The sequence below is a fragment of the Prorops nasuta genome, unplaced genomic scaffold, assembly GCF_024137725.1.
Source record: "Prorops nasuta isolate Cenicafe-Biocafe unplaced genomic scaffold, Cenicafe_Pnas_1.2 PNAS00171, whole genome shotgun sequence".
Lineage (NCBI taxonomy): Eukaryota > Metazoa > Arthropoda > Insecta > Hymenoptera > Bethylidae > Prorops > Prorops nasuta.
The window spans coordinates 10,236-23,911 of record NW_027116967.1 but is presented as its reverse complement, the minus strand read 5'-3'; positions in this window follow the sequence as shown (position 1 = coordinate 23,911).

Sequence of the window (13,676 nt, the reverse complement as noted above, 5' to 3'; positions counted from 1 at the left end):
CGAGCGAAAACCAGTCTCCGGCGGATTGAAAGAGGACGGAAGAAGCCAGACGACCAACGCGCAAACTCACCCCGACGATCCCCCCGATATCCTCTTTACACCCGAGAAAACTGCGCCAAATGTGATCCCCGACACCACTTCCGCTTCTTGCGCGATTTTCGACACATCCACCCCCTCCTCCTCCTCCTCCTCCACCTTTTTTTTTCCAACTTTAACCTTTTCAACGCCTCTCTTCTCTTCTCCTCGCGTTTTCCACGAGCCGAGTCCATTTTTTTTGCACGCTACGCTCTTTATTTTTCAATATCGAATATTCGACGCGAGAGCATTTCACCGTTTTTCATTCGCTCTATTACGCGTTTGCGTTTTACGAACGACTCACCGGAATGGACTTTCCCGTCAATACGGTTTTCAGCCATTGGCGGATTTCTCCCTCCCTCTTAGTTCCCGAATAATCACATTTATCTCGTTAAATTCGTTAAAAGCTCGTGTTAAGTTTGAATCAGTCCGGCTGTCCGTATCTCTCGGGGGTTCTCGCATTTGTTATAGCATATGTCTATTATATCTGTTTTCGCGAACATAGCCAATGTCCACTAATGGCAGCAGACAAGGATAATAACGCATTATTTTATCGGGTTTTCAACGGTGATAAGAGCACGCGGTGATAAGAATGGGTCGATTGGAAGCAAAGCTTACAGCGACACTATACACTTTATCAAATTTGTGTTATTATTCTTACAATATGAATACACACTATAGGCTATAAGTACGGCGTACGATAAAATCGCTTTCATGCGTTGACAGTTTGGCGAAATTACCGCGGCGTAATCGTATGCTGCGGCGTGCAATTGCTGCAGATATAAATGGTGGAAAAATAGAAATCTCTACTGCTCTCGCCGCATTTCTTTCATCTTTCCCTAAACTTGTAATATCTCACGATTATTCCACAGGCCCATTAATATGCAACAATAATGATTACTAAATAGTAATTAAAAGGAGACGATAAGAGCTGATCGATTGGAGCGACCAGTGAACATTGCTCGCCCGCCACTGCGAAATTTCAACGAGCACCAAACGGATTTATATTTATTTATATATATATACGAATGAGCCACAGCGAGAAGCACGAAGCATTTGTCATTTTCGATACTTCGGCTTGATACAAGTACGCATTCCATGCAAACATATCGTCTCACGTCTTTCGCTTACATCCATAGGTATAGAGCCGCCGACGTTGCAGGACATTTGATAATTCACCTTCGTTAGCTTTACTAATCGTGAAATGAATTTCTCACGACTCTCCTCGGCACTAATCTCCTCTTGAAAATAAGCCGAGCTAATCGAGCGTTTGTTCTCTTCGCCTCCCGACCCGACCGCATATCGACATATATATACATCCGCAGCGAGTTTTCGTCCCGCGCGATTAACATGGCGACTCTCTCCTTTTTACGAATATTCCTCGCGAACCGTAAACCTTCTCGTTAGCGTCCACCTCTCTTCGGACGACGCATTAACGAGCTCCATTTCCTTCATAAATAATTGATATTACTCACTCCTGTGTAAGAACCTATAGATTCGTCGTCTCTGCCGTACCGACTCTGTTCACTATATCCTCGACAGCGGAAGAATAGGTGCTTGTGGTGCGCGTGAAAGCCCAGCTTAACGATCTCGTGAGTATTGTAGCGATCTTGGTTTATTATTGAACGGACAAAAAACACGATCAGCAGTTGCAAAACGAGCCAGTCAGTCGAGACTCCCGTCAATTACGAGTTCGAATCATGCATCTCGCGCGTCAACGATTATCATTAATTTATCCGATCTCAAGCAGCGACGCGCTTTTGCGCGAAAAGTACGCTCCATTTTAAACCTTTAGAACCTCTATTTCTTTGATATTTCAATTTACCGACAAAATTGAACACCAATTTAGACCTACAAGATCTCGAGTAGTCCTAGGAGGAAAAAAATAATATTTAAATGAAACTTTTAACCCTAAATAAGATCTTCAAATCCTCCCTATGAACTCTTTTGAACCTCTGAGTACTCCTAGTCTTTGATTTAGTCCTGTAAAACCTAAAAGTAGTAGCAAGAGGTTTAATTTAGTGTAGAAAATTCGTCAGCACTTGTTAGAATCTCAAAGTTCTACCAATACTCTTTTTACGGATTTGTTGCGATATGATTTAGATACAAGACATATTAAAATTATTTCTTGATCTAATAAATTACAGTGTAACGAAATTAATAGAAAACAAATTTTTAACGGTTAACTCTGTTTTATGCCCGTTTATGTTTTTATATATATTAGAAGAAAAATAATAAATAAACAATTGTAATTATTATTCTGACTCATTTTTATTAATTGGCGAAGCTATATTATCAATTTTCATTGCTACGCAAACAGTAAGAATTTGTATTATTGGAATCGCTTCATAGTCTTTGGATCTCTTGAAACGAAATATAACATATTCTGTAAAATTTTATATTACTTAATATTTTCCATTTATGATAAATGGATGTTAGGTATTCCGTATTATGATTAGCCTGATCAGTTCCAGATGATAATACGGCATGTTGTTATAAATTTCTTCGAGAAAGCTTGACTATAAATTAAAACTAATCTCAATTAATTTTAATTTGTAACATAATAATTCTTAAGGAAAAATAATTGAGGGAAATAATATTAATGTTAAATACAAGATCAAAAGATGACTCTTGCATATTCTAGAATAGCTGAATGTGGACTAGGTCGCAGGCTGCAGATGTGCATGAGGTTCAACAATCCAGGTTCGAGTCCCGGTCGGGAGAAAATTTTTCTAAAAATATTATTTGTGATTATTAATTAATGAACAGGTAGAAACTAATTAGAACAAGAAATAAATAAGTATAAATTGATATGTAATAGTGGTAATTTGAGAAAAGTATTTTTTGTTTAATTTTCTAATCCGTTTTGCCGGATCCGGTCGGATATCATCCCTGATCAGGCCCAAATTTGTTTGCCTGATCAGTCTATCATCAGCATAAGCATTACATTTTTCTTCCGTGTTGGATGGGGCTTCCTTATACGGGCCGTATCAGAGTTACGGCATGCCGGACGCGGACCTTATCCGAAACGCAATGAAATTTCTGATCGTGAGTGCTTATAAACTCCGTTTTAAGCCTACACCTTTCTTTTTTGGACATAAGTAACAAGTTGAGGACCAAAACGGAGTTAAAATTTTATATAGGAATTAACGATAATTTATACCCAATTTAAACCTTCGTATCCTACATTGCTAGAACTAAAAGGTTAAAACTGGAGCTTATTTTTTGACTCGGGACGTCAATAAGAGTCCAGGCAGATACAACCGCGCGCGCGGACCCACACCCCCACCTCGGCTCTCAAAGAGAATCAAAGTGAGATTTCATAACATTCGACTGCCGCATTTCTCTGCTCTCGAGCAAAGCATGGAAAGGAAAGAAGAAGAAAAAAACGGGGAGATTTGTGTGTGTGTGCTGTGTCGGGATGGAGGAGAAAAAATTTGAAAGCCATGTGTAAACAAAGTTTAGCGAACACGCGAGAGAGACGGGCCGTGCGGGCGCTTGTGATTTTCTCAAGTATAACCGCACGGTGTATCTGTAATTGAGTGTGCGCGAGACGCTTAATAACGGCGGGGAGAGCCATATCTTATTTAGGAGCTGTGCTGCGCGAGATAAAAATTTATATAACGCTCGGTGGGCTCCACTGCAGGCCATTTCGTAACGATGAGAAACGTCGAGTTTGCTGATTAAACGATCGTAAAACGATCATTGCGCTTCCGTAAAATACTTTCCAACTCAAGCGTCGACTTTCTCGTTCTGTTTTCCTCCACGAGCTGCCTGTTTGTCTCCCTCCCGAGGAATCTCTCCGTGTGTTTCGTGTATTTGACCTTTGCTTTTCAGCTGCGGTCAGCAGTTGGTGTATATATACTGTACACGGTGGTTGCTTTATCATTCACTGCGAGCGCTCGGTTACGTTTTAAGGCCAATTCTTCTCGCCTGCACTTTTTCCCATGCAGCATTCTTTAATATTATTATATACATGTATAGCGACTTACCAAGATACCGTCCCCAGTATTTAAGATTTATTCTTTAGTCAAGAATACATACACTGGTACTGCATAGGTATCCTTGAGTTTCAGCTTTATAGGTATTTTAGTGTCTATTTTTCAATGTACATGCATATTAGAGTATTAATGTTTATATCCTTTTAAGTAGAACTGACTCAGCTTCTTTCACAGTTCCGATCACTGTATTCATGATAAATGTTTATTTTTAGTGCGTGTGTACAGAGAAACGTACATATCTACGTATACAGGTTGTTGCATTGTTGCCAGTTGAAATCCTTAAATATCGGTTGTACGTATATGTATGTATACATGTGTGTATATAATGATGTATATATATATATATATAGAGAGAGAGAGAGAGAGAGAGAGCAAAGTTAAGGGATTGATCGAATCGACGTAGATGGAACGTTGCTAGTCGATTTGAGGGCATGAATGAAATGCAAATACGTCACGTGCTTCCGCAAAGCATCGAACGCTGTCGTCGCTCGCTGTCCTGCACGAGTGACATCACGCTCTGACATCATCGTGCGTACGCGCCAATCGCCCCAAACATCGGACGCGACACTCTCTTATCGGTCCAACGAAAATTTTTCACAAATCCTACTCGTGCATTTTTCTTTACAAATTTTTTCCTGCCAGACAAGGGATTAAATCAATCTTTCAGCGAGAATGATTAACCTGGTTTTAAAAAATATCTAAATAAATTATTATTTCTTGAAAGAAACCTTTGCAAGAATACTTGCATAAATGCAAATCACTATGAATAATACAAATTTCGGCTTGAAATTAAATCTTGTGGAATTAAAGAAAAAACTGCCCTAATTTGTATAATGGGATGTCTACAATATTTTGCAACGGAACAGCTGTTGCAACAATACTTGTGTCAGCGTAATGACTGAGAATAATGAAATTTTGTTTGAAATCAAATTTTGTAAAATCCAACAGTATAACCGACTCACAGGCACTGTATAGAGTGCTTTCCAATTAGCCTAAAAATCGACAGAATTGGACAAAAAACGTACAGTTTGCGTGACATGCAATGTACCATTTTTGTTCGATTGTGTCCATTTTTAGGCTCTCTAATTGGAAAGCTCCAATTAATATATATGTGCAGCGCATATCTTTTGTTACGAGTCTTTACAAGAATACTTACACGAGCGCAAATGGCTAAAAATAATACAAATTCAATTTGAAATTGAGTTTTGTAAAATGGAGCAAAAAATTTCCCCAATGTCTTTATATTACAAACGTGATTAAACATGACAATGAGCAATGTTTAATCATAATCTATTTAAAAACCGCGCACAACGTTAAATATAAAATTTGTAATAAGTTGAGTTTTTATGGGTGGGTGCTAAGCTCGTGATCTTATTTATTATTCATCTTATTGACTTTTATCATATGCCTTAAGGAGCAAGGGAGATAAGAGAAATGACGCCGCGCGATCAGAAAAATAATAATGTGCTCGACGAGCAGTGGAACACAGCTACGGTTTTCACACAGCCGATTGATAATTATTTTAGTCTGACCTCTGGATAACTTATCCACGTGCAATAGCTGCTTGTATATATATATATATATATATATACACACACACACATAGGTGTGTATCTCTCTCTCTCTCTATATATATATATATATATAAGATCTCACTGAAACTATCACTTGTTACCGCTCTGTCAGAGCATTTTTCGTATTCTGTATGTATATATATATATATATATATATATATATTTATCATTTATTTTTCAGACTTACTGTTTTAATAATAACAAAATATCGATCTGTGAGATCAGCGAGTAACGTATATAATAACACGTTTGAACATCCGCTGGAGCAATCATCCATTTTTACCGTGACTTTTGTACCATCGTGTCACTGAGAGGCAGAAAGAGCATTTGTTATTATAATTGTTCTGCGCCACACATGTATTCCTTTAAGTTGGAGTGTCAATTGTAGAAAAAACTATATTATATATGTGCATGTGTATAAAAAGTGTGAACTGTAGTTGTTAAATTTTTAAATGAATATAAGAAGATTGCGGCCAAATGGCACGGAGCAACTAAACTTACCAGTGGTAGGTTAGTGCCACTGGAGGAGTTAGTGTATATATACTGTATTGAATGAAGTATATAGCGAGCGACAGGGCGTTTTTTCAAATGGAATAAGAGTTTAAAAAATGGTGGTTTCTCCTTGGTCGAGGTAGCAGCGAGGCAGTGCTCGGTACCGATGAGAGACACTGCTGGCGAGGCGCAACGACGACTCTGGAATTGACATTCGAACGCTGGCGAATCGAAAGAGAGCAGTCTGGGGCTTCTAACGTGATTACGAGCGTCCTAAGAGAGTAAGAAAAGTAGGAGCTGAACGCGCGATTGGAGAGAGAGAGAGAGAGACAGTCGCGATCGCGACGAAAATATTTGTCTCGCGTAGCGAATTCCTTCGATTCAGCGAATTACTTCCAATGCCAGCCACACACGAATCTTCTTTTCGTGACTCAGTGTCCAAACACACGCGAGCTTTTCAAACAAACCTTCGTTCTTTCTGCATTTTTTTCTTTTTCCCGCTCTCTTCCTACTCGCGATAAGGCGAAACTTGGCTCGCGCGCTGCGCAATTCCCCGAAGCTCGCGGCAGGAACGACGAGCGTTCGCTTGAAAAAAAAAAAATTCGATTCTCGCGTTGGTACGTCGAGAAGAAAATTTCCACGAGTATATCGATTCGCGCAATCCGCCTTGTCGACGAACGGGACGAGCTTGCAAAATTCGAGAGACTATATCTATATATTTATTATGTAACGCGTTGCGTGCTCTGTACCCATGCACCGTCTCTCTCCGCGATATACTACTTGGCAGAGAGGCTTTACCAAAAACAGGGACTGCGGCGGGGGGAGCGGTTTGGAGGCCCGCTCGCGCGCGCGAAAGCATTATATCCCATGCAGTTATCGATATCGTGACGTAAGAAATATCACCCGTGTCTCTTATTTGCCATAAAGATCCGTTCCGGTAGAGCAGCGCGTTTCCATGGACCGCCATGTGTACTCGAGCGAAACTATAGCGATAACACGCTTTATTAATAATAAGTGTCAACGCGACATTCTTATATATGTATAGCACCAATGGTGGAGGAGCGATTATTCTGCAGCGCGAATCGCATGCTGCGGAGATAGAGCCGAATGAGAAAAGGTGAGAAGAATTTCGAAAATTTTTTTTTTAGCGCGGAGAGAAATTGTGGGTTTTGGAATATCTTTCGATCGAAGCATCGCGCGAATATTTCAATGAGTGCAGGAGAGCGATAGTCGAATGAAGGAGTTTTTTCCCTGCGTGAAACTGACTCTGCTGGCAAGCCTCTACGTGCTCGTCGGTCGGGGAGTCGTGTGTCTCGTGACGTCATCGGTGGATGTGGCAACGGCGCGCGGGTTAGCAGGCGGCGTTGCCGTTGGCGCACACACAGCGCGCGAGGCGGCGGGCTGCATGCGCCGCACCGCGGCCGGAAGCAGCGCGCGCCAGTTTCTCTCTCTCTCTCTCTTACGAGCTCGCGTGATTCTCCATGTAACCGATTACGCGGCATTTTCAGTGAAATTTCGCATTCCCATCTTACACTCTCGTTCCAACTGGCCAAGTAGGATGGATCCCAGCTCAAGTTTGAGGCATCTTTGCACGTATTCCGTATATAAGAGTGGAAGGGATGGGGGGAAAGCCAATGATTTTTTTTGGCTTGGAGAAAATAGTATACCGGGGCGCCCGCTGCAGGGCAGCAGCAGCAGAAAATCCGCGAGCATGCTCGCTGGGGGCAAACAATAATACCATTCTATCACGTCACAGTGTGTTGGCTAGCTGTAGAAAATCAATCCGCTCCGCCCGACTATACTACTAACCTTCTGGTAGAAACGCGACGCTGCGCGGGCCGGGTACTATCGGCACCAAAAACGTAGCGCGCTTCAAGGGTCCATTGCGATATTGACCCGAGGTTGCGTTAGGTTATTTCTGTCCGAGTTCATGTACCCTTTCAGGTATACGAGCCCAAGCGTCCGCTCTGCATTTCCGCGAGTAGCATATCCTCCGTGGCGAGTTTTACGCGAACGCACGCGTCACAGATGTCTGGCATGAATAAGCAATATGATTTGAAAAGTTGGCCTTCGACCGTGTCCTTGGCCCCGTATCGGCACGGTTATTCGTACGATTAACCGGCCACGCTTCGAAGGATGTCGCGCATATGCCGTATGCCCCGGCGCGCGCGCGCGCGCGCTTTAATTTAACATTTCACCGACCTTACGCGAGTGTCGAGTTATCGGCTATTTTCGCGAGAGCATCGCCTATCGTAATCCTATGCGTATTTGGGCTATCGAATTGTCTCACGTAGCCATTGGACGCTGCCTCGTAGTAGCAGCGCGTCGTTTAATCGAATTCGCCCGCGGCTCTGCTCGCTTTACCAAACACAACTCTTGACCGAAAATAATACTGGCCGAGTCTACCCTATCCGGGCTCAGCCTATCTAGGCTTCGCTTTATGCAGTCATGCACACATGCGTTTACCACCGAAATAACTTCTCTTCTGTGCGATACTTACCCTCTCTCTCTCTCTCTCTCTCTCGAAGCCAGTCGATTCAATTTTACGAGATACTGCGAACGATATGGCCGCTAGTACCCCGTTACGCATTCGACTCGCATTCTACCATTTAAGAGTCATTCAGGGCCATCGGCATGTGCGTCGTTTAAGAATAGGCGACGATACAATTTAAATTTTAGATTAGTTCTATATATATATATATATACCTGCATGTGTATAGCAGGGATGCAACGAGGGAGTAAGAGAGAAAGAAAGCGCAACGTTTACGGTTGACCCGACAAAAAGGGCGTACACGCACAATGGAAGTATGTTACAGTAGCCTACTGATAACAATGACGTCATGGTAGCTCGTCTACTCGTTACCAGTCACGGACGCTACGTGACACGGTAGCGAGTCGCGGAGATGAGCACCGCACGATAATACCATAGCTGTATATCTGCTAGTGTAGTATCCATGTTGTGCATGCGCCTTTACGCACACTCTTAATTCTCTCCTCGCTTTGTGCATTCATGTTACAGCCACTGGATCCGTTCGTAGAACACGTGACGGTGTTCAAGCGGAGCCTCTTGATCCGACAGAAGACGCGGATTGGCGCTTCGTTATAGATCGAAGCTCCAGACCAGAATTCGCCCGGGGTCGTCGAGGGCTGGTCGGGAAGAGCTGCTCTTGCGGGGGAGGGATGTAAAAATAAAAGCGCGTCCGTCCGGTCGCTTAACGGAGTCAGATCGATACTCGCCGGGAGAAAAGGCCGGCTGGTTGGCTCTGCTACGCGCGATACCTCTCTCTCTCTCTCTCTCTTCTCGTCGCTCTTTGGTAGCCTCGTCAGTCTGCACGATGATGTCACACATTCGTTGGAGCTTACGCGTGTTTGTAAACAGCCGCGCTGACTCCGCGAGACAAGGAACGAGCGGGCGGGTAGTGGCGGGGGGGGGGGGGGGGGGGGAGAGAGAGAGAGAGAGAGAGAGAGAGAGAGAGAGAGAGAGAATTTTACGAAAGAAACGATAGGACTATACGAGTTTCGAGCAACTAGCCGACATCTCAGCACCGTTTCTCGATTAAACTCGTCGAGCCTTGGCATCTTCGTGTTTCCCCCTGTACGCCGCCAGCGTGACGTCACGTCATTACAACGAGCAAACGAGAGAGCGAGAGGAACGAGTGTGGTTAGGGAGGTCGCTCGGGTACGGTTAGGTCTCCGGAGCTGATGTAGGTAGGTGGGGTGGGGTGCAGGACGGGCAGAATGGGAGAAACGGCGGCTGCAGCCTGCGCAGCGTCATCAGCAGCAGCGCCAAGAGCGGAGCGTGCGCGCGGCGCAGGCGCGGCGGCCTACATGCGAAATGCAGAATGCAAGCCAAGTGACATCGCTCGACGCTTGCCCGTGTGTGCCGTGGCTTCTTTCGGTTGGCAAACTTCTTCCTCTCCCTCGTCTCAACCCGCATATCTTCTTTATCCTCAGTCTTCCCGTAACCGGTTCGGAGCCTCCTGTACAAACTCCTTCCCACTCACAGGGGCCTTCGCACTCTTTTTCTTCTCACCGCTGCTGGACGCCAACTTCCATTTATTAGTCGTTCTACGCTCACGCTCTACGGCCGGCCATCTTGCAACGCCATCTTGCGCGCCCTATCTTGCAACTCCCGCTCGCTCTCTCTCTCTCCCTCTTCGCGTTTATCGCTTTCTTCTCCTTCTTCTTTCTCTCTGTATTCCTAACACGTAAGCTATCACTGATTTTCTCTCATCTGCTCAATTATAACGATTCTGACATGGGTGAGGTTATCGGCTTTCTACTTGGTTTGGGTTAGACCAGTCCCTTTCACCTTAACCCCTTTTCAGACTCCAACTTGCGTGTACAGGTATTTCTGGTTTCTCGTAGCGATTTATGGTCTTACCACGTGCTTGCTTTAAAAAATCTTTCAACTTGAAGAGGTAACTGGATTACGAGTATCAAATCAGGTAGTTTTTGTGATTTACCGAATTTTTCGACAGTGCTTCGGTATTCGCGCCCATTGCTCGATTCTCTCTCCCCCCCCCCCCCTCATTTCGGTCAGCGATCTTGCATACGAGCTCTCTTTTCCCCCAATCCATCCTTCCTTCGCGCATTCAGCCTTATCCCACGTACCCCGCCATGCTACAGTTATCACCTCGGTCAATATCACGCCGGGTCCTAGATATGCGCACTGCGCGTTACTATACGCACGCACGTACACAAGCGCGTATATAACCGCAACAATTATTCCCCTAATTTACAATGGCCGATGAGTCATTTGCTCGCAAGTGCCAGGGTTGTCTAATTGAACATAAAAACAATCGGCTCTCTGTCCTTTACTAACTGAAAATCATTTGAAGAAAAATGTTTAAGCATGATTATATTATACATTTTTTCTCGTAAAACCTCTTGGTGCAAATTCAATTATAGTATGTTATTTCTGACAGACACCGTTTACCTCCACTTTCTTTTGTGGTTAGCAAGAATCTGCCGTATTTCCATCAAGTTTTGTTTAGAAGCCATTTGAACTACCACATGGCAATTGGCCAAACCGCGAGGCACAATGTACGCGGCAATATTACGACAGGTGGAGCTAATGTTTGCCACACATGCTTCCCCCCCACCCACTCCTCCCGAGCGAATACATTGAACCATTCAGCACTTGGAAACACATATATACATTGATAGTTGAAATAACACTCTATCTATTAACACGTACGCGTAAATAGGCGCATCTATCGTTGTACCTGATGCCCGTGTTTATCAAGGAATTCGAGGAAATAGGTTACCGAGAGCAGGTGGACCCTCGACTGAACGGGCTTTTCCGCTAGTTGATATATAGGATTGGGTCAAGCAACTCGTGCTGCTTTTCTCGTATAGGAAAAATGTTTCGAATCTTCGAACGGGAGAATGTGCGAAGAGTGGATAAGAATGTATAATTGATTCACGGTATACACATATTTTTTTACGTATATTGTACTATGAAATTAGATGATCCATTATCGGAGGAGTAGCAGCAGGCAGGCATATTTCAAGGCGTTGTCTGAGAAAACGGTATCTGGCATCCGTAAGAGGATCCTAAGGAAGGAATCTCAATCGGCTTTCTCATGTCCGCGGTGTTGGCAAGACGGGGACTGCTGGGAAACGCAATTTTAGAGGGTTTTCACGATGGCGCGCGCGGCCAATGGCTCGAGACACGTAGTAGCGTGCGTTAATATTGTACCGGGTTCGCATTAATGTCACAATGGCGTGACAGCGGCGTGCGCATTGAGGTGGGGCAGGCAGGCAGGCAGGCAGGCAGGCAGCAGGCCCAAGTCCGGACGAAACGAAAGAAAACAAGAAAACGCCAGGGAACGCAATGTCGCGTGTCTCGCGCGTTCACTGTCGCGTGCTCAAGCAGCGTAACACGCGATTTCGAGCCCTCGGCTAAATACTCAACCGCCAGGCAGGATACCTTCCACATGCCCATCTCTTTTTCCTCCCCCTCTTCTCCCTTTTCTCCCTATCCTCCCACTACGTATTAGCTCGATACCACAAGCTTCTCTCCTTGACTCTCGTACAACTCGTAGCCGACTGGCGTGTCGAACGAACACATCTCCCCCACTCTCCTTCTCTCCATCTCCCTCTCGCGGAGCGATCGAAGCGCTGCCTGCATTGTGGTCGTTCCCCGAGCTTCTCTCCTTCTCCCTCCCGCGCGTATGCTAAACACACGAACTCGCGCTAAACGGAATGCTCCGCGAGTAGAGGCTTCCAACGGTTTTACGATACCCCAGCGTCGTCGCGTTCTCCGGACACAAACCAGTTTCTAATCGAGTCACGATATCGCTCGAGAAAATTTTCTAATGCGCTCGTGAACAAACTTGTATCACTTGGCGCGATAGTTTTTCTGGAATTTTTTGTCCCTCGTGAAACCGCTACTTCGCCATAGAAGTATGTCTGTGCGTTGCATGTACGTATGTGTACATACATACGTACGTGGGTTATTATCGTGAAAAGTATCCGAAGGAGCTAAACGAGAGTTCGCACGTAACGACGAGTTAAAAAAACGGGACACGAGTTTACGATAGGTTCTCGCTTGAGTTACGCGTAACGCTTGGCGTGGCATAAAGACTGAAAGTTATGTGTCACATTGCGTTCATTCTCTCCTAAGAAGTGCATGGCCCCCACAGTCTCCTTTACAATTATAAGATTTTTCCTGAACGCACAAAGCACGTGGTTCAACTCTTTCTTCCGCTCTTACTTAGGAGTCAAGCTCCCTCTCGTGGAAATTCAGCGTACCTTTGACTTTTACGAAAGCCCACCCCGTTTACTTTCGCAGGCCAGAGAGAACAGCTCGCATAATTCACACTCTGTGCGGTCTCCCGTATCTCCTCGCAGAGAAGGGGCTTCGCGTTGGGGCTAAAAGACTGGAAAGATGGCGAATGCACGTTAGTACACGCAAAGTGTTCTCCCGCTGCGTGGGAAAGTGCCGCACAATGACACGCTCATTCTTTACGGAGAGAGAAAGAATTTAACCGTCTACAGAGAGGCTAAGACCACCAGCCGCAATGTCAGGGAAGCCATGTTTCGTACCAATAATCGTCACCCATCTCGCAGGAAATTAAATTTTATTATGACCAATCGGATTGGACGACCTTAATCCTGGTACGATACCATTGGCGTACAATCGCGGTTGCGTTCTATTTTCAGAGGCTCCTCTCAATGTCACGGACACACACGTAACACACAAATGTGTCCGGTTCTACGAATAGAATCAAAACAACGACACTTAACCACGAAGACCTTAGTAAACAAGTATACAAGGCTCATCTGGGACAGTCCCTTTGTAAGAATTGGATCATTCGAAGAAAAAACAACGTGCAAACTATCGTTATTAGTTATTAAGACTGTCAATAACGATCAGTCGATGAACACGATGCCTGCTTACCGATGGGCACGTGCGTTTCTCGCCGCATAAACGTGTGTAACGCACGTGATACGAAACCGTTAATGCACACATCGCGCGAATTCAAAGATAAATAAATACGCATAATGGAGTTAACATTCCATCAAA